This window comes from Schistocerca piceifrons, chromosome 8, assembly GCF_021461385.2.
Source record: "Schistocerca piceifrons isolate TAMUIC-IGC-003096 chromosome 8, iqSchPice1.1, whole genome shotgun sequence".
In the NCBI taxonomy this organism is placed as follows: domain Eukaryota; kingdom Metazoa; phylum Arthropoda; class Insecta; order Orthoptera; family Acrididae; genus Schistocerca; species Schistocerca piceifrons.
This window is the reverse complement of record NC_060145.1, coordinates 405,305,165-405,329,396: the sequence shown is the minus strand read 5'-3', so window position 1 is coordinate 405,329,396 and position 24,232 is coordinate 405,305,165.

Below are 24,232 nucleotides of genomic sequence, written 5' to 3'. Positions count from 1 at the left end.
AATTTCCACACAATCTTTAACAAGAACTTCCACAACCAATTCTGCTTTGGTCATTAATTGGCCAAAATTGGAACTTTCATCGTAAATCGATTCTGCATTAACACATTATAATATCTACCGAGTTTGACTGCCGTTCTCTAATTATAGTCCACACTGGGCCTCTGTGAATAGTTACACTTTAATTACAACCAACCAGTATAAGGATAGCAGAACTTCAACTTTCAGTTAATCGGCAAAACATTCAACGAAGCATTTGATTTAATCTTTCTTGACAGTGTTCTGATTTATGTTATCCATGGTGTAAGTCACAAAAAATTTTTTTCTAGCATTCAGCAGATTCTAACGTCGAAAGACTCACTTGATCAAAAGCAGTATCAACGGTTTTGGTAAGACATTAAAGTTTGGCAAATTATAATCAGGTTCGAATGAGCTCGAGATTTCCTAATATGCCGCAGCTCTCGATACAGTTTCGCGTGCTGCACGAGCAGTGACATGACATTCGCATCTCACATGACACGAATAAACGATCATGAGAAGCTAAAATAATTGCTACAAGAAAAAGCTACAGCTCTGCTTGAAATTTGATAGTTTCGTGAAACACAGGTAGAAATGGTAATAACTTCTACCATCGCACTTCAACTGCTTTCTTTGTTTGTAGATACCATGTATAAAAACACTTATGGCGACTTTTTATGTAAAGTTAGCGGTTAAAGGTGAAAGTATTGTCAATCAAAAATATTACTGAATACAATGTTTTACATGGTTTTTTCTTCTTTATTGTAAGTTCATTCCCCTACCCCACACAGGCAAGAGAGGGCTGGCAGTGGCACAATCCGCTGCTCTTCAGCTGAGTGGCATACAAATAATAAAACTTGTACATAAAAAGGGGCAGAAAAAGGGTGATATAAAACAAAGTAAATGGAGACAATGGAAGTTACAATGTACACTAACACGGGTACGTTCATTGGGGGACAGCTGAAAAAGTCAACATAAAGTTAAAATAACACAGTCGGCGATTTGTGGTGCACTTAAAATACACTGCAGTCACACACACAAGTTAAAAGTGGGGGGATTAAGTCAGCAAACGGATGTGTTCATGAAAAGAAGAAGATGGGGAAAAGAATGAGGTTGTAGAGCATGCACGTGGGGGACGGAAGGCGGATAAAGAAGGCGAGGCTGAGTGCTAGGCATTTTAGAATTTGAAGGGCTTTATAGAGTCTGGGAGGGGCGGAAATCCATGTGATGCTGGTATAACAAAAGATGGGGTGGATCAAGGATTTGTTGGTGTGAAGGATGGTGGAAGGATGTAGTCCCCATGTCTGACCAGACAGGAGTTTCAGGAGACGGAGTCTATTGTGGGCTTCGTGTTGGGTCGTAAGATGGGAGTCCAGGTGAGGTGACAGTCAAGGGTGAGGCCAAGCTCTTTCAGGGTAGGAGTGAGGTGGATAGAACGATCAAAAATAGTGTAAAAATTGTGGAGCTGGAAGGATGATGAGTGCAGCCCCTAGGGCACATCTGTTGTCTGTCAAGAGGCAGCCAAGAGTGAAGTCATGTGCCACGGTTTTTAGCAGGCTTACACTCAACTACTCGATTTCAAACTGAGCTAACAGGTGATCGCCAAATCCCCCCCCCCCCCCCCACCACTAAAAAGGCCTTACCCCTTGAAAAATGTCATATTACCGCCTTGAGCTGCTTGAAAATGCTTTATGAACACAATCTTTCTCATTCGGCTATTATCAGATTCTAGATACCAAATTAAATAAACGTAAGTAATATTAAAGGCTTCAACTGTCTCGAGTCTCTGTTAACTGATGTAGATGTTAGCAACAACACACGTTTAATGATGCCACGTACTCACATAAAGGTATTCGCTGTATCATGTTAGGCGAAATACAAAATTATTATTATCAAGTGATAAAACGATGAATAATATCTGCACACTGAAAATAAAAGTATATCATAATACAGTGATGTGACTAATTACGAAAACCACATATCATAAAAAGAAGTAGATCGCCGTCTTACAGAGCTACGTGTTATCATTATAGCAGGAACTAATAAAAATGTTATTAAATTACAAAAAATGAGTAATAAAGAGATATTATTTAATTATGTAAATAAGTTATACATCTGTATGTAAATGTGTTCTGGAAGTTGTGATACAGTCCTCCAATACCGTCATTTAGTTGCCAATCGCAGCGCAATTAAAGAGGTTTCCTACAGAGTATTTTTTTTATACAGAGCTGTTCTCTGTTGTTATAAGTTTTGCTAATCAGTTATGACAATACCTTGCATCTCTTATTTTGTCCAAGAGGCGATCACGTATGAATTGTTCGTCGGATCCCGTGTAGAAGTTTCGTCTTCATGTAGTTATACGGGCTTCATTTCCTTCTAGCAGAATTCTTTTTCTGTAAGACTCTTATGGACAAAATAATTTCTGATACGATTTCTCTCTTCTGCAACTCATTATTTCGCTTCATGGAAGTACACGCTTTTAACGTTAAGAACAGAACGCAAAACTTCAATTATACATGACACGAGACGATATTCCTCCCATCTCCATACTACCCCCCTAACTGACAGCTCATGACTTACAGACCGCTGGCTGCTGTGGCGGAGCGGTTCTAGGCCCTTCAGTCCGGAAACGCGCTGCTGCTACGGTCGCAGGTTCGAATCCTTCCTCAGACATGGATGTGTGAGTTAGGTCTAAGTAGTGCTAAGTCTAGGGGACTGATGACCTCAGATGTTAGTCCCATAGTGCTTAGAGCCATTTGAACCATTTGAGCTTATCGAGGCAAGACCCCCAACGGGTGGAGTCGTAGAATGGTGCAGTGAAGTTCTTGGGGACACGAAAGAAGCAGTAGAAGGAACCAACAGAGATCACTTGGTGGCACGAAGAGAAATGCTTTAATGTGGTGGTCACAAACACATTCTTCACGTACGCGTACACCATAATTCCTCTACCTCGCTGCGGGGCAGTGGTGGGGTGAGTAGACTGCTGTATCCTGTTGTGGGGTTGTGTACCACTGCTGGCTACGGCGGGGTCGAAGCCTCACATCGTCCCCAATTCCAAACAGTACAATACGATACAATGTGGTGGTACTAGGTGTTGCAGAATGGAGTGAAAGGAAAGCGTAGGTTCGAAATTGATAGTACAACTGCAAACAGAAAGCAACACGTTAAAACAAATGAAACCTGTGACCTGTGATTAGCACGACGCGATCCTTTGGTGTGAAGCAGCTCGCTCACCAGCTGAGTAAGTGAATCGGAGTTGGATCTCTTCTGCAACTACAAAAAGTCGTCTCACAAGGAATCTACTTAATCAATATATTCCGATGTATATGCAAAAGAGCGGTGACCATTATATAGAATTTCCTTTAATTTCTCTTAATTCTAAAGTGCCTTCTGAATTCATACTGGTAGTTAGAGGGGAATAAAAACATAGTTCTTACAGTTTCCACTGGCCCTGGCCTGCCCTCAGCGGACGAGACGGCTGGCCGGACGCGCGCTGGGTCTCAGCCGGCCGCCTGCTGTCGCATTCACCGCGGCAGGGGACGGCGTGCCCCTTTAAAAAATGAGCCACGCTCGGGAGAGAATGTACTTGCGTGCTGAGTTCAGCGAACTCTCCATGCCCTCGCCAGTTGGTGAATATGAATAAAGGGGCTTCTCCGAGGACAAACCATACACGCAAATGGTGTGTCCCTTGCGACAATATGGCAATGTAGTGCAGTAGCATGGGGTGCGTCCATAGGCAAGTCTTTTGTTTAGTGCCAACTGGCGGCTGACGCCTTAACATTGAGGAGAGAAAGTCACGGTCACTTTTTGCCGGGACGCCGTTTGATAGGCCGGAACTCCATATCTGGGAACGGCGATGTGCTATAGGGCGGCATCCGCAAGGTACTAGAAAAAGGGGTTCGGATAGATCGGCTTTCGGAATCCTCCAAACGAATTGACGCCGAACCCGCCAAAACCAAAGTGTTAGAAAGTTTCAGATTGGTGGCCGGCCAGAGTGGCCGAGCGGTTCTAGGCGCTTCAGTCTGGAACCGCGCGACCACTACGGTCGCAGGTTCGAATCCTGTCTCGGGCATGGATGTGCGTGATGTCCTTAGGTTAGTTAGGTTTAAGTAGTTCTAAGTTCTAGGGGACTGATGACCACAGCAGTTAAGTCCCATAGTGCTCAGAGCCATTTGAACCATTTTTTCAGATTGGCAACGTAAAGTATGCGATAGCAGATTGGGCAAAGTGGCCCATCTGCTCACACCGAGAAGAAGAAGGAGAAAAAAATATCGGGCTGGGAGCTACAGAAGGCACTTCTTAGTGAAGAGTCATAGTGGTCACTTCCTCGCTGGGAGCCTTAGTAAACCGACTTGGTCGTCGATTGGCGTCCAACTCCGACTTCGATCTGTCCGCGCCTCGCCTGCCGCAAATGGTGTACACCGATAAGCCAAAGCATTATGACCAATGTACACAGCAAAGTTTAATGTCTGCTCGTGGTGTTGCGAGGAGATGATGCAGTAAGGAAAGAATCTACGCGGAAGTGAGACGAATGGACAGAAATTATAGCGAAGATACGGGCCTCAAATGTGGAAATCCGCCGGTTCTGACAAAGGGCATATTGCTGTGACGCTGCTGCTGGAAAAGAGAATCTCTGAAACGGCGAAGCTGGTCGCCTGTTGTCTTAAAAAAAAAATGATTCAAATGGCTCTGAGCACTATGCGGCTTAACTTCTGAGGTCATCAGTCGCCTAGAACTTAGAACTAATTAAAACTAACTAACCTAAGGACATCACACACATCCATGCCCGAGGCAGGATTCGAATCTGCGACCGTAGCGGTCGCTCGGTTCCAGACTGTAGCGCCTAGAGCCGCACGGCCACTCCAGCCGGCACACACATCCATGCCCGAGGCAGGATTCGAACCTGCGACCGTAGCGGTCTCGCTGTTCCAGACTGTAGCACCTAGAACCGCTCGGCCACCCCGCCCGGCGCCTGTTGTCTTAGTACTAAGCGCCTATGGAAAGTGGTTGGGGGATGGTGAAATAACGAGTAGGCCTTGTGGTATTGGACGACCACATGTCATTACAAAACTTAGAAATCGGAAGATTACCCACCGTGCAATCCAGGATAAGCATCGGTCTGTTGCAGATCTGATGAGGAAGTACAATGCTAGTGCAGGCACTTGTATTTCGGAGCACACCGTTCAGAGGCCTTTGTTGAACATAGATGACGATGATGTCTGGTGTGTGGGGCGCTCAACTGCGCGGTTATCAGCGTCCGTACAAATTCCCAACCTTTGCTCAGCCCAATCTCGCACACTTTCATGAATGATGATGAAACGATGTGGACAACACTAACACCCAGTCATCTCGAGGCAGGTGAAAATCTCTGACCCCGCCGGGAAACGAACCCGGGACCCAGTGCTCGGGAAGCGGGAAAGCGACCGCGAGACCACGAACTGCGGACTGTTGAACATAGAGCTCCGCATCACACAAGCCCTACATGTTTCTGCGTTGGCCCAAAGACCTCATCAGTTATGATTGCAGTTGGCGTAGCATCACTGAGCATTCACTACAGATCAATAGAAACTTGTCATCTGTCGAATTAATGCATTTCTTGTTACACCAAGTCGATGTCTGGGTTCTTACACGCCGCCATCCAGGCGAATCGCTGCACGAAACGCGCACCGCACCACAGCTGCACGCCGGAGAAGGCGGAATTGTGCTGTGAGTTATACTGAGTTGGACTTCCATGGCATCTGTGGTGGTAATCGAAGGTATCATGACGGCAGTGAGCAATGTTTACATTGTGATTCTTGGTTCCGGCGTATTTCTTGCTCGAAGAGTCCACGGGTGTACTGCCAGTCCATAGTGTCCAACGGGCACAACATTTCGGCGATCAGACACGTCTCTATCCTCAGTTGCGCTGAGGGGATTCAAGACGGCCATCCGCCATCAGGAGCTCAGTTCGTCAGCGCACCTGACGATGGCGAAAATTCTTATCGCCGAAACATTTCGCCCGTTCGACACTGTGGACCAGCAGTACACCCGTGGACTGTTCTAGCTACGTGTACATTATTGCGGACCATCTGCATCACTTCATGCTTGAAGTCTCACGGTAGAGCGATGACGCCTTTCAGCAGGATAACTGTCCGCGTTGCTAGGTCAAAATCGTACTACATTCGTTTGAGGGGCGTTATAGTGAACTCACCTTGATGTCTTCGTCAGCAAATGTGTCTGACCTGTACTCATTGGAATACATATCAGGAGCCAGCTGCGTGCCCGTAAACCACCATCCTGTAATTCGCGCGAATTAGTAGACCTGCGTGTGGACATTTGGTGCCACATACTTTTGGAATCCTGTCAACGACTTGTAGAATCCATGCCAAGCAGTATCTCTGTTTTACTGTTTTTGTCATGTGAAACAACACGCTGTTAAACAGGTCGTCATAATGTTTTGGCTCATCGGTGTAAATGTCGCAGCTCCTGCGTACGAAATTCGTATGGTGAGAGGTGGCATGAGCCCCCTCTCATATTTCTATCTTACGATTTTCGTCTCTTATTGCATGCGGTGAAAAGTTGCTATTCCTTCACACGCGGACTTCCCACGCAGCGTCTCTCGTCACCCGGGTGGTCTGGTGACAGGCGGGATCTCCTGATCTGGAAAGGGTTAAGCCGACGGGTGTGAGGAAGTTGAGTGAATGCTTTGCAGACGCCGTCATTGTCAACGGACACGCCCGGAGGGGTCTGAAGTAGCGGCTGGGCTAGAGGTTCCGTTACTTCGCAGAATCTTAGCAAAAACACTTTCTGGCGGGCTACCAGCGAGGCGTGGGAATGGCTTGTGTACCCAGGCAGTTGTGGCGGGAAAATTCCCGCGCTTTCTGCAAAATAGTAACTGTGATTGGCTTGCTCAGGGCATAGCTCCGTGACGCAGCAAAATCAGCGCAGAAATTGGCGCCAAGAATCTGCATTGGTGGAATGGTAGTGCTCCGGCAATGGAGTGGTATTTTCCGCCAGTTTTCGAGTTGCTGATTGGAACGTTTAACCACGGCCACTGTCGTGGGGGCGGGAATGTTGTGTGTTCAGCCTGTACGGGTGCTCTAGGTAGTCGGCTCTCGCCTTTCGGTCGAGGACGTCGAAGCAACCAGCCATCGCCTCCGCTACGCCAGATCGTGTTCTGGCAGTTAAGAAGACAGTTTGGTAATGTATGTCCGCAGCACCGGCAGATAGAGATTTTCCTAGGTGATAATCAGAGCTCAGCAGAGTGCACCTGTTCGTCTTTTTCTAACTTTGTTCTGTCTTGAGTAGCAGCTATTAGTGTTGGGTTAGCTGTGTGTCTCTCTTAAGATTTGAGTGGCAAGGAATTGGCTCCACATACCACTTCGTCATAAACCTCACAATCTAGTTTAGGGACAACTTCACCTTCACAGCGTTTGTTTGTGTATCCAATTTGAGCCAATTTGATGTATTATAAATGTTTCATGTGTTTTTGTTTATTATTTTGTGTTTAGTCTTAATAAATCATATTTTTATTTTGGACAGAACTTTCATTCTGTTAATCGGTAGAGCAACCCATCATTTCTCACTACATTAATGAAACCTTCCTTTATTTAACTTATTTATCAAATTAAATTATTGCAGGTGCCAAACTCTTTTCTACTCCACTTGCAGGGTTGATTACAGTCAGTTCGCGTATATTTTTTAATCCTTGTGCAACAGCAAAAGTCGGAGTTTGAATAAGGGAGGCTTAGAGCATCATTTACATGTGTAGATTCTAGAATTTAGTGTTAAATACACTGCTAGCCGCGGCACCTCGCATAAAATGGCGACCCTGCCAGGATCTTTCCTGTGAATCGCTGATAAGCAAGTATTATTAGTAGTAGGGACACTCAGAATTTTTTTTGCTTATTTTTTTTATTGATTAATACCCAAGTTTTTTTCTGGTAGTTCCGCGTTTAGTTTTAAGTAGCGGCGCATGATTACAGTTTTTGTTTTCAGTGTATATATTCTTTTGTTCATTGTTTTTGTGTTCCTTTGATGGTGTGTCCGTAACACATCACACTTTATCGGATTTGTGTGCGGTTTCTGTACCACAACAAATCGTGCGTATTATTACAGCATTGGAGAGGCGTTGTTGAAATTTTATGTCTATGTGTAAAAATATATGGAATAGATTAATTTTGTTGTGCATTTTAGATAAATTTGTTTTTCATGAATGATAACGAGAAGTAAGGCACGACAATTATCGAGCGAAGCTAAAACAAAAGAGGATAGAATAATGGATAAGGGGCAGTTTACTGACGGGGATAGGTTCAGAGATGAGATGCGCACATTTTTAGCAGGACAGGACGCCAGGGTCATTGATGAGGAAGGCGATTTGGACGCGATCTTAGAGCAGCGTCGCGGCCGTGATTATGATAGTGAGGTAGAGGATGAAACAGATACAGGCACACCGGTCGAGACGGTAGCAGAAGTTTATAATCAAACAAACGAGAGCAGACAGGAGCTAGGTCGGCCACGTCAGAGCTCTAGCGCCCAGGTGTCCAGAGTTACATCTCCCACGTTTGAAGAGGATCAAAAAGATGACTTAAACCCAATACTGAGCTTCCTACGATCAATGAAAGAAGAAGCTGACGAACAACGTAAGAAGGAGAAGGAAGAAGATAAGAGAAAACATAAGAAGGAGAAGGAAGAAGCTGACGAACAGCGTAAGAGGGAGAAGGAAGAAGAGGAGAAACAACGTAAGAAGGAGAAGGAAGAAGATGAGAAACAACGTAAGAGGGAGAAGGAAGAAGAGGAGAAACAACGTAAGAAGGAGAAAGAAGAAGCTGACGAACAGCGCAAGAAGGACACTCAAGCAATAATTTCGCATATAGGGGAAATTCGTGGCGAATTACTAACAATAAAGAAAGAATGTGGAGAAGCAAAACAAATATCAATAGTAGCACAAAAAGTAGCAGGTCTAGCCAAAATGGCAGCAACAGGTGCAATGAAAATCGCAAAAGCAACTTCTCAACTCGCAGGGCGCTTGCGACGTGCGACACAAGCCCACTCAAAATCCCTAGCAGTCTTAAAAACTCAAGGTAAAATTGCGGTTATGAACATCATGAAACGAATGAAAGAAGTAGAGTGTCGGATAGCAAAACTAGAGCGAAACGGGCACACGAGCACCACGCGTTCGGATACCTATGATGGAGTACACAGAATTGTTTCTCCGAGGAAAAGCCCACCGTGCTCTAGCCCAATGACAGAGTGCGGAACTAACAATGCACACGCAGAAAGAGCGAGTAATAGCTCCAATAATTGCAACCCACTTAGAAGAGTGAATGCTGAATGCCACTTCCACTGTGATACAGACGTAGCACATCACAGTTATCAGCAAGATAGATAAGGACACTCAGCAGACGTGCAAGTATCGGAAACGAGTGACAACACCAGTGCGAGGATCGGACAGAATTTTGATCACAATCACTTCCTGTCGATACTAAAACTCCAGAAATTCAAAGATAATGGAGGGTCGATGCATCCGAAGAGCTGGGTGATGCAATTTACAAATTCATTACCGTCGTCATGGCCAACCCAGGCCAAATTAGAATTCATGTGTGGACACATCGAAGGCCAAGCCGCGGAAAAGATGCGGGGCGTGGCAGCGACGTGTCGGACTTATCAGGAATTTGTTGGTGCATTCCTACGGACCTACTGGTCAAAGGAAACGCAAGACAGGATTAAAGAGGAAGTAATATTTTGTCCTGAACTGGAAGTGTCCGGGCATAGGAGCGCAACTAGATTTTTTGATGATTTACTCAAGAAGAATCAGTTTTTAGATAGTCCATATAGCAACGGAGAAATCATTAAATTTTGCTTTTCCAAATTGCCAGTTAGGTATCAACAGACACTTGTCGGGAAGTGTGGATCTGACATAGATGCATTTAAGAGTCTACTGCGCGAACTCGGTCTTCGATAAACAATACGCAAAGGACAGGAAGGAGGCGCAAAATAACAAATACCACGGGCCAGCAAGGGAAGACGACAAAAGATCGCATAATCGCACTGGTCAGTTAGGAAACCAGGGTTACGGAAATCAAGGTTAAGCTATTCAAGGTTATGGAAACCAGAGACACGGAAACCAGAACGTCAGGGAACAGGGTCAATCTAGACAAGCAATCTGGGACAGAAGGAATGACGAACGGCAAAGCGACCGTAATTGGAGAGAACGAAATCAAGGACAACAGGAGAACCAGGTGATTGAAATTAGACCTCCAAATCCTAATGCACGTCAGAGGAGGGGGAGTCTAAGAAGGGATTGACGCTAGTCCATAGGACTCCACCACTTCTCTCACACAAAGAAGTTCGTGGAATAATAGTAGTTTAAGTGGTGTACATAGTAGAACAGGCAAATATATGAACCTTTATTCGGGGAACAATAATCGTTGCATTAATAGATTAAGATTGTTAAAGTATTAACACGCTGCGTTTTCTCGCATAAGAATTTACTGCTGTTAACTTTTTTTTGTCTATGTTCGCGATCTCCTCTGTCGTTGCGATAAGAGGCACTACCTTTCCATGAGCAATGTTTTTGTCCTTTCCTATCTGGTGTCCATGTTAAGGGATAAAGATGAGTGACGAGATGTCGCACAAACGGGCGCATACAAGAACGTGCTCTTAGAAGCGTTCTGAGAAGTCGTGATACGCTCCATAGCGGCCACAACCAGTTCGTGAGACGTTCATACCAAGGCTTGCAGGCACGCGTCAGTGCACTGCAAGATTGTGGTATATTGCGTGATTTCGAGGATGAATATGGGCAGTATAGTTTTTTGCAGAGCTGCGCCAGCATCGTTGTCTTGCAAGTCGGGGTGAACCTGTGAGCGTTTGACTCCAATGGTGTCCTAGACGAGAGAAATGCGGGCATAAAGCCTACCATGCCAATGTGCTGGTTGGGGATTTAGCGTGCTGCTTGTGACTGTCACAGATGAATAACCAGGGACTTATACTTGAATATTCGTGACATACTGTGTAGTTGGCGTGTGTTGGGCGACTGAATCCTCAACAGCAACCAGTCCTGGCTTGGTCATATTACATTGCCTCTGGAAAGGTGTGCTTTGATCGCGAATACTGCATAACATAGAAAAAGAAGTTGCAACTATAAATTTATTGTCTTGTATAGCCATGGCTAACCCAGTCTCTGGAGTTTCAGTGAGGCGTAGTGAGAACTCGGTGGCCATGTCGTACGGCGCGCACATCACTGTCGTCAATAGCGGCGAGCAGCGAGACATCTCAGCGTAACAGGAATTATGCAAGAGTGTAGTATAAAAAAAAATTATAATAATAATAGAGAGAGAACCATATACTAGGATAAATTAAACTTTAGGATTTTACAATAACTAGATCCTTAATATTGTGGCGGTTTTCTACCACAAGTGTTTGGCGCGCGCCTGTTGAGATGCTATTTTTCAGGTCACCAAATCACAGACCGGAGATGGAGGGAAGACGGGCGAGCGAAAGTACCATAGTTGCATGTTCTTTATAGCACAGTAAAACTTAGACATGCATAACAACATAATTGAATTAAAAGACACAGAATGTAGATCGTTAGCAAATGGTAGTTAATTCTTGAGCATGTCTACTGTCGATCTATATAATTAATAGTAATATTAATGCGGGCCTGCACATTTATTTCTTCATCCAATATAGCGTCACACACCACGTACAATAGTGAGATCGGTCTCTACACAAATATCAAGATAAATTATTTCCATGATTTTGTTATGATAGCTACAGATAAATAACTATAAAATTAAAATTAGAGTGTCTGAAATGACAGATCATCAATGTATCGTTATGTAAATTTATTATAACATAGAAGGTCATAGGGAAAAGTTAGGTATAAGATTTTTGTAAGAATTGTGCAGATGACGGGTATCGTGGCAATGCAGAGGCCAGCCGGAGCAAAAGCAAGAGGTCATCGGCTACCTGCAAGAAGAGAGCGTCAGCGCGCCACCTGACGTGAAGGGCGCGAGAGCATCCGATCCTACAAGCTGACAGTCACCGGGCCGTATACCTGAGGGATTAGGCGGCAGACAATCCTCCCCGGGCCACAAGCGAAAGTGAGGCTGGCCGTTGACATTGACACGTGACCCACACGCGACAGCCTCCTAGCTCTCCGGACGCGGCAGCCATTTGGAGGGATTCCCTGCAGCAGACCACATTGTCGTGAGTACACAAAGAAGATCACATATCGTGTCAGAACCTGCGCCTCATGTGCCTCAGGACAGAAAGGGACGCTATATACTCACCTGTTTGGGTTTTTACAACTCACTAGCATTGGCCGATCTGCATACACAAAGCAGTATCGTGCCACACACTCTAACAAATGAATGGTCTCATTTCTAACTTCTCCTCTCTCTTAGAGAGCAGGTGTAGCAATCGTCGCTCCTAGTTCGATCCTGTATGGATGACCTCACACACTTGTGGAATCACTCCACATGCCATCATCCCTCGTCGGACTGCAATATTGGGTAACGTAAAAGTACTGTCCAGTGAGAGAAGAGACCTAGACTAGTAATGTATCCCAAGAAGTAGACCTCAGAGACAATTAATCAACGTGAGGAGAGCATATCACTGTGTCTTCCTGCCGTACTGCCGTCATCATATGCGTGGGTCTTGGTCCAATCTCAACAGAGTACTGCAGATGCTCCAGCATACCCTATTGCCGTTGCAACAACGTAGCAACAACACCCGACGTTTAGCCCTATGTGATGTCAGTACTGTGGAATTTGTGAAGTGCTTTGAATATTTCTAACAATGTGATTTAGTGCCTCATTCTCAGCACAGTCGTGAACATTGTGCAATGTGCATGCACAACTTGATGCCTCATGAACCTTATTTTTTTTTCTTTTCTTTCTTAAATTTTTCTCTAGTGTTGTTTTTGTAATGTATGTCATACCTTGTATGTGTTTGTGTTTTACACTGTAATTCTTATTACAAATTACTGTATTGTTCTCCACACCATGTTATTTTTTGTATTTTGTATTTATTGTTGTGTGTATTCAAACAGTGTGCCTGAAGTCTCCATAAACTGAAGCAGATACCACCACTGTCATTGTGAATGGACCATCAGTTCAGGGAACATTTTGTAAAGGTTATTCTTGGTGCAGGGAGACAGAATGAATTGGAGGTTGTAATTAGATTCTGAAAGCTCACAAAAAGAGATTGTTAACTTAAACAGTATCATGTGTGAGTGAGTTCAGGTTAGTTTAATGATTCAAATTGTTGTAACATCTTGGGCATTTAATTGCAGAGCACTCCAACTCTGATTGTAAAGAATAAACTGCTCCATATTTGGCTCACATGCCCGGGCCATATTTAGAGCGTGAATGTCTGTGTGAATCGGTGTTTGGTAGGGGCTCCCTGGGTATGGATGTGTGATGTGAGTGTTAGTGTTCCATATTAAGAAGTTGAAGTTGGCTACACCATAAATAATCCTCCCTCTATGAGCTGCATTTTTCAGTTGCAGTGATTTTTTTTATAGAGTGCGGCATGTGGAGTCAGTTTGTAAGATTTTTCTTGGGCGATTGACTCACTACCTTGCTCCTAAGTGAGCCAACCGCTCACCAATTACAATCTAAAATGGCGTAGGGGCTATGAGAGGTGGCATGAGCCCCCTCTCATATTTCTATCTTACGATTTTCGTCTCTAATTGTATGTGGTGAAAAGTTGCTATTCCTTCACACGCGGACTTCCCACGCAGTGTCTCTCGTCACCTGGGTGGTCTGGTGACAGGCGGGATCTCCTGATCTGGAAAGGGTTAAGCCGACGGGTGTGAGGAAGTCGAGTGAATGCTTTGCAGACGCCGTCATTGTCAACAGACACGCCCGGAGGGGTCTGAAGTAGCGGCTGGGCTAGAGGTTCCGTTACTTCGCAGAATCTTAGCGAAAACACTTTCTGGCGGGCTACCAGCGAGGCGTGGGAATGGCTTGTGTACCCAGGCAGTTGTGGCGGGAAAATTCCCGCGCTTTCTGCAAAATAATAACTGTGATTGGCTTGCTCAGGGCATAGCTCCGTGACGTAGCAAAATCAGCGCAGAAATTGGCGCCAAGAATCTCCATTGGTGGAATGGTAGTGCTCCGGCAATGGAGTGGTATTTTCCGCCGGTTTTCGAGTTGCTGATTGGAACGTTTAACCACGGCCACTGTCGTGGGGGCGGGAATGTTGTGTGTTCGGCCAGTACGGGTGCTCTAGGTAGTCGGCTCTCGCCTTTCGGTCGAGTACGTCGAAGCAACCAGCCATCGCCTCCGCTACGCCAGATCGTGTTCTGGCAGTTAAGAAGACAGTTTGGTAATGTATGTCCACAGCACCGGCAGATAGAGATTTTCCTAGGTGATAATCAGAGCTCAGCAGAGTGCGCCTGTTCGTCTTTTTCTAACTTTGTTCTGTCTTGAGTAGCAGCTATTAATGTTGGGTTAGCTGTGTGTCTCTCTTAAGATTTGAGTGGCAAGGAATTGGCTCCACATACCACTTCGTCATAAACCTCACAATCTAGTTTAGGGACAACTTCACCTTCACAGCGTTTGTTTGTGTATCCAATTTGAGCCAATTTGATGTATTATAAATGTTTCATGTGTTTTTGTTTATTATTTTGTGTTTAGTCTTAATAAATCATATTTTTATTTTGGACAGAACTTTCATTCTGTTAATCGGTAGAGCAACCCATCATTTCTCACTACGTTAATGAAACCCTCCTTTATTTAACTTATTTATCAAATTAAATTATTGCAGGTGCCAAACTCTTTTCTACTCCACTTGCAGGGTTGATTACAGTCAGTTCGTGTATATTTTTTAATCCTTGTGCAACAGCAAAAGTCAGAGTTAGAATAGGGGTGGCTTAGAGCATCATTTACATGTGTAGATTCTAGAATTTAGTGTTAAATACACTGCTAGCCCTGGCACCTCGCAATGGGATGATAGGGGCGTTGGCTCACACTGATCAGTCACTGTGTGGTGACCATTCGGCCACAATTCAGTTCCACCAGTAGCAGTCAGTTAACACGAATTCTTTTTCGTTCGGTATATTTTATGAGAACTTTTCCTAGTCCTGTCCCTCATTCTCCCGTGATAAGTTTTTTTATCCTTGTTCGTTCCGAGCAATCATCGAATTCTTAACCAATAAATGTGTGTAATCTGTAACCGTTGTTTTATCACAGTAGCTGATAGCACCATCACTCCTTCATAATTACCAATATTTAATCAGGGCACACAACTACAGTTCAATTGTTTCGGCCAAGAAAATTGGAAATTTGTGGTAAGTTCTATGGGACCAAACTGCTGAGGTCATCGGTCCCTAGGCTTACGCACGGCTTCCCCGCGCGGTCTTGGGCCAACACTTTCCTACCGTTTCTCTGCGCACAATTCCTGTGCATACACAGACTGTAGCGGGGGACTTGCACTAGAGACGGGGTACTCACTGAATGTCAGCGGCAAAACAGATTGACCAGAACTCTACCCCAGTGGCACTTAGCAATGTATTACATGCGTAACTCATTCAACGAACTGGAAGCCCTCCAGTGTTTTGTGTGCATGACGTTAGAGCGCTCAAGACCATATCTTCTACTTCACCAATCGGCTAAAATGGGCCGGCCGTTGTGGCCGAGCGGTTCTAGGCACTTCGGTCTGGAACCGCGCTGCTGCTACGGTCGCAGGTTCGAATCCTGCCTCGGGCATGGATGTGTGTGATGCCCTTAGGTTAGTTAGGTTTAAGTAGTTCTACGTCTAAGGGACTGATGACCTCAGATGTTAAGTCCCACAGTGCTCAGAGCCATTTGAACCACTTTTGGCTAAAATGGCCACCGTATCATCATTTCTCACTTGCTCGTGGCCTGTCTAACAGCTTCTAGGGGGAAGAAAAATTTTATTTTCCGTATTTCATGTAATTACTGACCGAATTTAAAAAGCTACCATAACCTACTCATTAAGGGGTATAATCTTGTCAGATGTTTCACACAATAAATTAAGCTGTAAAATTAGAAACTGGGTACACGTCTTTCGGCAGCGTAACTCATGAAGCGCAAATTATCCAGACTATATTCATCCCATACGAAATGCTAGTGCAACTAGAGATTTGCTCCATTCGAGTCCTTATCAAGCAGATGTGACAGACGTCACCAAAGGAGGTTAGAAATACGCTGCTAGATTCGTTACACGTCGGTGACATCCATTCCAAGTGGGTAGCGAAGATGCACGGGGACGTTAAAGAGAAGGCGGGCAACGTTGTTCGCGAGCACTTTGTCGACTATGTTTAGAGGACTGGTATTCCGCGACGTCTGATAATTCTGCTGTCACCTCGTACAGCTTGGGATGAGATCGTGGTAATAATTGAGTTTAGGGAGCGAATAGAAGCAGGTTTTCTGCCGTTTCGTACGAAATGCCGTCGACCATGTTCAATATAACAGCTATCAGAGTGTTCATGCATATGCGGATGTGGGTGTCAGCCCCTGAGTCCCTGCCGGCCGCGGTGGTCTAGCGGTTCTAGGCGCTCAGTCCGGAACCGCGCGACTGCTACGGTCGCAGGTTCGAATCCTGCCTCGGGCATGGATGTGTGCGATGTCCTTAGGTTAGTTAGGTTTAAGTAGTTCTAAGTTCTAGGAGACTGATGACCACAGATGTTAAGTCCCATAGTGCTCAGAGCCATTTGAACCCTGAGTCCCAGAAAGCTCGTTCCTATTAATCGTTTGTTAGAGAATTTGCCCCCTGTTACCTGACTTTAACTGTTGTTCAACGCTTCGTCAACTAATTTTTCGAATGAGCCTTTGAGACTTGATATTTTTTGTCCCAAGAAATCATTTGCAACTGTAACTTGCTTATTCTGGCTACCAGGCATTAGATGATATTTGTTTTGTTTTGGTACTTTGCTCTCAATTGCTAAAAGCATATCTAAATTTCAGGAGTCTGTTTGTCTTCGAAATACGAGTGCTTCATTTCATTCATTTCGATGGTAGGGTGATAGTGCACCAACGAACACATGATGCTTTTTGCTCGGTACTTCAGTCTAGCAACTGATTTTAGACTCACATGAAGAGATGTGAACTACAGAGAATCATAAGCTGTTTCTGCAATTTCTACAGTTTCTGAGGATGCCAGACATGACGTTGTGTTTTATGCAGCATTTTTAAATATTTAGAGTTCTACACACTTAAGTGCTTTTTAGTATACTAAAGCTATTTGGAATATACCGACAATTCCTCGGTTACAGACATTTATGAGAAGTAAAATTCTATACATTATTTTTAGAACTAGCTATATAACGTGTGCTTGGTAAAGTCATACCTTGTCGGTCGTGAACCATCTTGTACCATGAAAAAGAATAAGGTGGTATGTGTAACATGGTACATTGCGAATTAATTGAGTTTCGTTTACAAGAATTTCACGTCTCTTTGGAATGGAAATTTATGTTGGTTTCCATTACCTTCAGCTTCAAAATGTATTTAACCAGTAACTGGTTTTCGATAACGCTTCTGCTCAGTTTGATTTCACTTACTGATTATTAGTGTAGCAGATATTAGTGTAATAGATATACTTCTAAATAGAGTATTGGCAAGATTTTATCGATTGCAATGCTTTTAAATTTCAATAGAATATTTGTTCCTAGGTACGGGACCATGTTGTACAGTGCAGTGTGTTGTTACTTTTGGAAAAACCCTTAATTCTCCGGAGTAATCCTTGAAATTTCGGAAAAAATGTCTGCAACACTTAAAAGGTGAATGCCACCAGTTAAAAATGAAATAATAAAATATATTTAACCTTTATTACAGAGCTAGTTGTAGGCGTGAGATTGAGAAGTATAATAAGTATTAATATAGAGAAAGACGAGGAATATGCCATATTTACAAGAAACAAGAGTACAAAGCTTACGCTTTAAGAATGGTGTAGGATATGTATACAATCCATCGAAGCTAATTTTCAATCTGTTCATCGAAGAAGAAATAAAAGAAAGCTTTACGTGTACGACAAAAATCCATGATAAAATGATATGAACGATAGGTTTGGCTGGTAACTTTGCTGCAGCCAGTGATATTGAGGAAGAATTACGGGACCTGTTCAATGAAGTTAAGGTCGGATTGAGAGTAACAGAGAGAGAGAGAGAGAGAGAGAGAGAGAGAGAGAGAGAGAGAGAGAGGGAGGGGGGGGGGGTGATAAACTTAACACCGGATCTGGACAGGAATTTCTGCTACCTTTGAAGCAAAATTACGCATGATGGACGAAACAAGGGGGACAAAAAAATTAGATAAATGCATGCAAAGACGGCAATCACAACTAAAAGAAGTCTGTTAGTACTAACCGTCTGCCTTATTTCGAGAAACAAATTTCTGAGAACGTACGTTAGGAACACAGCGTAGTATGCTAAAGCATAACTGGCTATGGGAAAACTGAAAAAGAAGAGAATCTAAGCATTGGAGATGTGATGTTGCCGAAGGAAGCTCAAAATTAGATGGCCTGTGATGGTAAAAAATGAAGTTCTCTCCAGAATCGGCGAGCAAAGAAATATGTCTCAGAATGATAGGATTTGTGCTAAGACATCAGGAAATGACTTCTGAGGGACCAGAGGGAGTTGTAGAGGGTAAAATTCCGGGGGAAATAGAGATTAGAATAGCTGCAATCACAGTAACTGAGGACGTCAATTGCATTGTGGTACTCTGAGAGGAAGAGGTCTGTACAGAAGAGGAAGTCATGACGTGCCGCCATTGATCCAGTCAGAATACTGACGATCTATTTAAAAAAGACTGCTGGAGCTTTCCCGCAGTATGTCAAAGGAGCAGTACCACTCAGACAATCGGAAAATTCAGGCAGAGTTATTACTCTTAAATCTTTGCTCGTGTGATCACTTATCCGGCATTCACAGATTCTTCCCATAGTTATAACAAGACATCGAACAGCTACTACTGCTCGAAAGTACGCGACAGGACATTTCTTGGACTTGTATTCTGCAAGCCGCTTTCACGATAACATGTGTTCAGGGTAGAAACGTTCCTCCTGCTCACAGGTATAGGATAAATTTTCCGACATGTATTGAGGTATTGAGTAGAAAAGTGCTACAGAACTGCTATGAAACTAAACTGACGGGTGCCCTCGCTGACATGTGTTGAGCAGGGCCCTACCGCAGAGCTACAGCTATAGCACTGAACTGTCGTTTCTGGGAAGCTGAGAAACATTCTTCATACAAGCGGAGATCTGCATTTCCCAGTTAATGATTTTGTGCTCCGAATATTTCCCGAAGTCACGAAATACGAGCGGTTGTGTTCGGGAAAAAGCACCGACATATCGTTACTGATGAGTGATAGCTATAATGATTTACGTTATATTGGTGTTTAAAACACTGATAACGGCATCTGTGTGGTGATTTGTGAGAAGTTAAGCACGGCGAGAGCGATGAGTCGTCGAGATTTACAGCGGTAGTCCCACGTTAACTAGCTCTTTCGATTCCACTTTAACTAACGAAGCTGACTTTCCCTTTCGGATTTGACTTCGGCACGATCCTCTCACTTGAAACATTATTATCGAGACTTAATTACATCCGTATTTCATCTCCTGTGTTTTGATTAATACCTATGTAACAATATCTCTTCAATAATTATAAACTGTCAATAAGAAAGTATGATCAGACTCGTAGGAATGGGGATTACTCGAGCTAGAGAAAGCTAAAAGTTGTTTCTCTCAGAATTGCAGACAGATAATAAGACCACTCATAGATTACAGATGTCACAGATAGTTTTGCTAACGGAATCGTTGTTATAAGTTTTGTAAAATGAAAATAATTCCTTATCACATCTGTTAGCAACATACGGGAGTTATTCCTCTTTTAACACGACACTTCCGGCTGCTTGTTCATAGTGAAGCAGCGCAACCGAATACGTAGGCGGGACCACGATATAATCCAGGATCCAGACATTCCTTCGAAAATCTGTTTTATAGGCCGCGGGGTGCTTTACATGCTAGCTGTCCATTCCTGTTTCAGGTGCATAAGGTAAGAATAGTTCAAGAACAAATATGCGCGAAAAAATATTGTCGAGAACTCCTAGTAAATTGTATTTAGGACATGTTTTCGTTGTTTTTCCCGACGATTTGACTTGGATTTCCATCTGCGTATTCCTTCCTATACATCGTGGCTTTCGTCTCAACTTCTCCGTTGATGGTCACACTTAAACAATTTCTTACCCTATAACACTTCCGTCTGCTATTGCTGTACCATAACCTTAAAGTTGTAGGCAGGTCGCGAAATAAAACTATCTTGTTAAAGCAATTATGGTATAAAGCAACAGAGCAGTGTTACCCTCTGAGAGGAATTTTGCTATGTTGACCGTGTTGTACCTAACAGAGGTGGCTTATCGGAAATGAAAGTCAGAATTACGTAAATATTTGAACACTAACAAACAAATTTTGCCTATCTGCACTGTTTAACTAATAAAGAAAACGGTCGCCAGCCTAACTAGGCAAGAGTATGATTAACATTCTCGTTCAAGAAAATAGTTATTAATAACTTTACTGGATAAACACAACCTATACTTTGTCACACGCAAATGCAGTGAACTCTGACACATACATATGTTTACGGTAAGATTGAAACTAACAGTTAGAGCAGCACAAACTATTTGCAAAATTATAACAGATACCGAAACACACTATTACTTTCAGGGCTTACACAAACTGAATGGTCTTTATAACATTATTGCTATTCACAGCAGAATCATTAATTGGATATAGGTTAAGTCTCTCTCAGTTAAATACGTAACTGTTTAAAATGAATGTTAATTGGAATCCACTAGCAGGCTGCTTCTCACTATCATTTGAATAAAGAAATTATGGTTTTCATAATTAGTGGTCTTTCCGCTACTTGTTACCGAGCATTAACACAATAGACAAACTGTGGATCCTGTCATACTATTAATATGCAGTTCTAATACACAAGAGAGACAAACACTTAGCAAACATGAGTATCTAACGTTTCACAACGGCAGTTTTCCACTTTTACTACAAAATTAACATATATGTAAGATACTGACTCACCTTCTGCGATTTACAACAGGCAGTAATATGATCATTTACTAAGCAAAACTTTATAAGCCTCAGTCTTAATAACTTTTAATTTGAAGTTGGCAACAACACATTAATAAGCAGTTTTACTAGGAAAATTATTTTCAGCAAGCACCATTAACTTTAACTCACTCTCTTGCCACATTAACTGTAACTTTCTTTTTACTATGTTCAAGAGGCATCAATTAGCAAAACACTGGGCTTTAATGTTCTTTCAGTAAGGACACTCGGAAATCACTTTAGCTCAAACGGAGAGGAACCTGAGAGGTGTTATGATAAGGAGAAAAATCAAGGTAGGTACATAAATTCAGTTATAAATTACCTTATATTTGAGCACACTAACACATCCATTAAGCTGATCCTTCACTGTACATTACTATAGTGCTCCATTACAGTGATTGCGCAATGAGGTGGCGATTGCATGTTGGTAGGTGGAATTGCAGGTAGAATTGCTGGACTCTGTCCCTTCTTGGTGGCGATGATGGATACCAATTCCAGAATCGTTCCAGCTATTTATCCATCCATCCGAGGCATTAGAAAGCGGCAGAAAAAGCCTCTCTCGGAACCAGCACAATATGCAACTTTTACATGGCAGTGCACAGTTCGGTAGCTCGTCCCCGACTCGTAGCTCGTCCCCGACTGACTCTTGCGCCACCTTTTCTACGTAGGCCAACCAAAATTTGCGCGCGCTACACGGTTCCGTTCCCGAGGGGAACCACAACAACTTTTACATACAGGATAACTAAGAACCCTAAGTGAGGATCAGCAGTTTACATAACAGCAAACAAACATTTTCAATAAAACAGAACATTTGCACATATTGACATTTCCACAAAAAATCATTCACACAGAAATTACAATTATATATAGTAGCCCTGGTTCCCTCCAAATGGGACAAAGAATTTAAATGATAGATATACTACATTGCATAGAATCAAACCACGACATTAAAGTTTTAACAAAGAAAGGAGTATACAATTTTATGTTATCGATTCAAACACATTTACAGATGCTCAACGATGTAACATTAAATGAAAGAAAAGCAAAATAAATCAGTAGAGCACTAGAGTTATGATGTTACAACCCGACCAGCATTATGTTGGTTGGTTGGTTGTTTTAGGGAAGGAGACCAGACAGCGTGGTCATCGGTCTCATCGGATTAGGGAAGGATGGGGACGGAAGTCGGCCGTGCCCTTTCAGAGGAACCATCCCGGCATTTGCCTGGAGTGATTTAGGGAAATCACGGAAAACCTAAATCAGGATGGCCGGACGCGGGATTGAACCGTCGTCCTCCCGAATGCGAGTCCAGTGTCGAACCACTGCGCCACCTCGCTCGGTCAGCATTATGTAATATGTTTATTATTCCTTGCTACTGTAGTGTTATCTTGAAGCTGTGAGCAAGGAGGACAGGCGCTCCAAGACGCGGAAGCAGAGACGATGCTGAAGGCAGACGAAACAAGGAGAGATATTGTTTCATGAAGTCAACCGTAAGCGTAGAGCCTTGCGGAAAAGTAGACAACCCCAGACACGGTCCCAGGGCGCTAGCTACTCTTCAAGGAATTAACATGTTACTTCATATGTCGTCTAGACGCTGTGGTAGGTTACCACTGTAGAACTTTGTAACAAACAGGCACGCACTAGCGTATAAAGCCAGCTTGATACCAGCCCTGAGAACAGCAACGTCTGTAGGCTCACAAGGATTAGAAAAAGAGCGAATACGCCAGAAGCTGTTGACCTAGCAGCTCCGGGGATCCCGAGGGGCGACGCTAAATGACGTATAATAATAATGTTGTAAGCCTTTTTTGGCAGAGCAGTTACATTTAGCTTTCAGCTGACCAATGTTGATACCAAATACGGACTTAGTGCAACTGCATTAACGTTCCCCGCCTTAGGAGCAATAGAGGGGACCTAACTAAACCGTGATTGGCCTGCAAGAGACCTGCGGGATTGGCTGCATGGATGTAATTGGGAAAAACAGTGCCTCCAGGAGACTCTTTAAAAGCTCAAGATTCCGCATTTTGGCGGAGTTCTCAGTCAGACGATCTGGGCGCCGAATCCACGTCCGTCGACTCCAGCCTCGGTCCAGCTCCGCGTAAGTCTGCTCTCTCACTTGGAGTGTCTCAGTGAACACTGCCACATTCAGTATGTTTTGTTTTGCAATTAAGTTGTTGGCTTAAGATGCTGCTAGTGTTTGCTACTGTGGTTAGCATCCACTCCTGGTACATCTGCACTGGCTTCTGTTGTAACAGTGTTATTCATGCTTTTTCTAACCCTAGAACTAGCCTCCAGTGTATTAGTTAGTCCTGTCTGGAATAAACAACTATTTCAAAACCCTGTTTGACCAAGAGTCTCCACAACGAGTTCCCTACCAAGTCTCACCACCTGCATTTCTAATAAATGTCTGTACCAGCGTTGGCTCAGATAGAAGAAAACAATCAAATACCTTCACTGTGAATTGTTCTTCTGCCTTCTGCTCTGTACAGCTCGGGACCGCAGACTGACCAGTAACCCCTTTTCTCCCCCTCCCACCTATGTCAGGAAATGACAATTAAAAAAAAAAGTGAAACCGCCTTCCTAGTGCTACAGCCCTTCCTCCAGAAATCCCAATGATCGCTTCAACTCCACCTTAACCACTTTACCTCCAGGTGCAACCAATGGCCCACCAAGATAATCCCTTCCAAATCCCGCAGTTTCTGCCTGAAGGACTCATACCTCGCCATCTATGATCGACTGGCAACTAATGCAGAAACCTCATCTACTGGTCTCTAGCAGAAAGCCCACAATAGACTAAATCTGGCCGAACACGGAGACCCTCAAGACCTACAAAACCTTGATCTGACCTGTCCTCTCCTATACCTGTGTTGCGTGGATAACACGATAGCTCATTTCTGTAATTCTGTCGCGTCTCCGTGCAGACATATCTTTTTTTTATTTGTTTATTTTTTTACGAGCCATCAGTCTCAGACTGATTCGGTGCTGCCTGCCAGACAACCACCTGCACCTTACGTCCTCAATTATTTTGTTGGATGTATTTTAATCCCTCTCTTCCTTTATAGTTTTCACTCTCTACTGATCCCTGATATCTCAACACATGTCCTATCATCCTGTTCCTTCTTGTCAACATTTGCCACATGTTCCTATCTTCGCCGATTCTGCG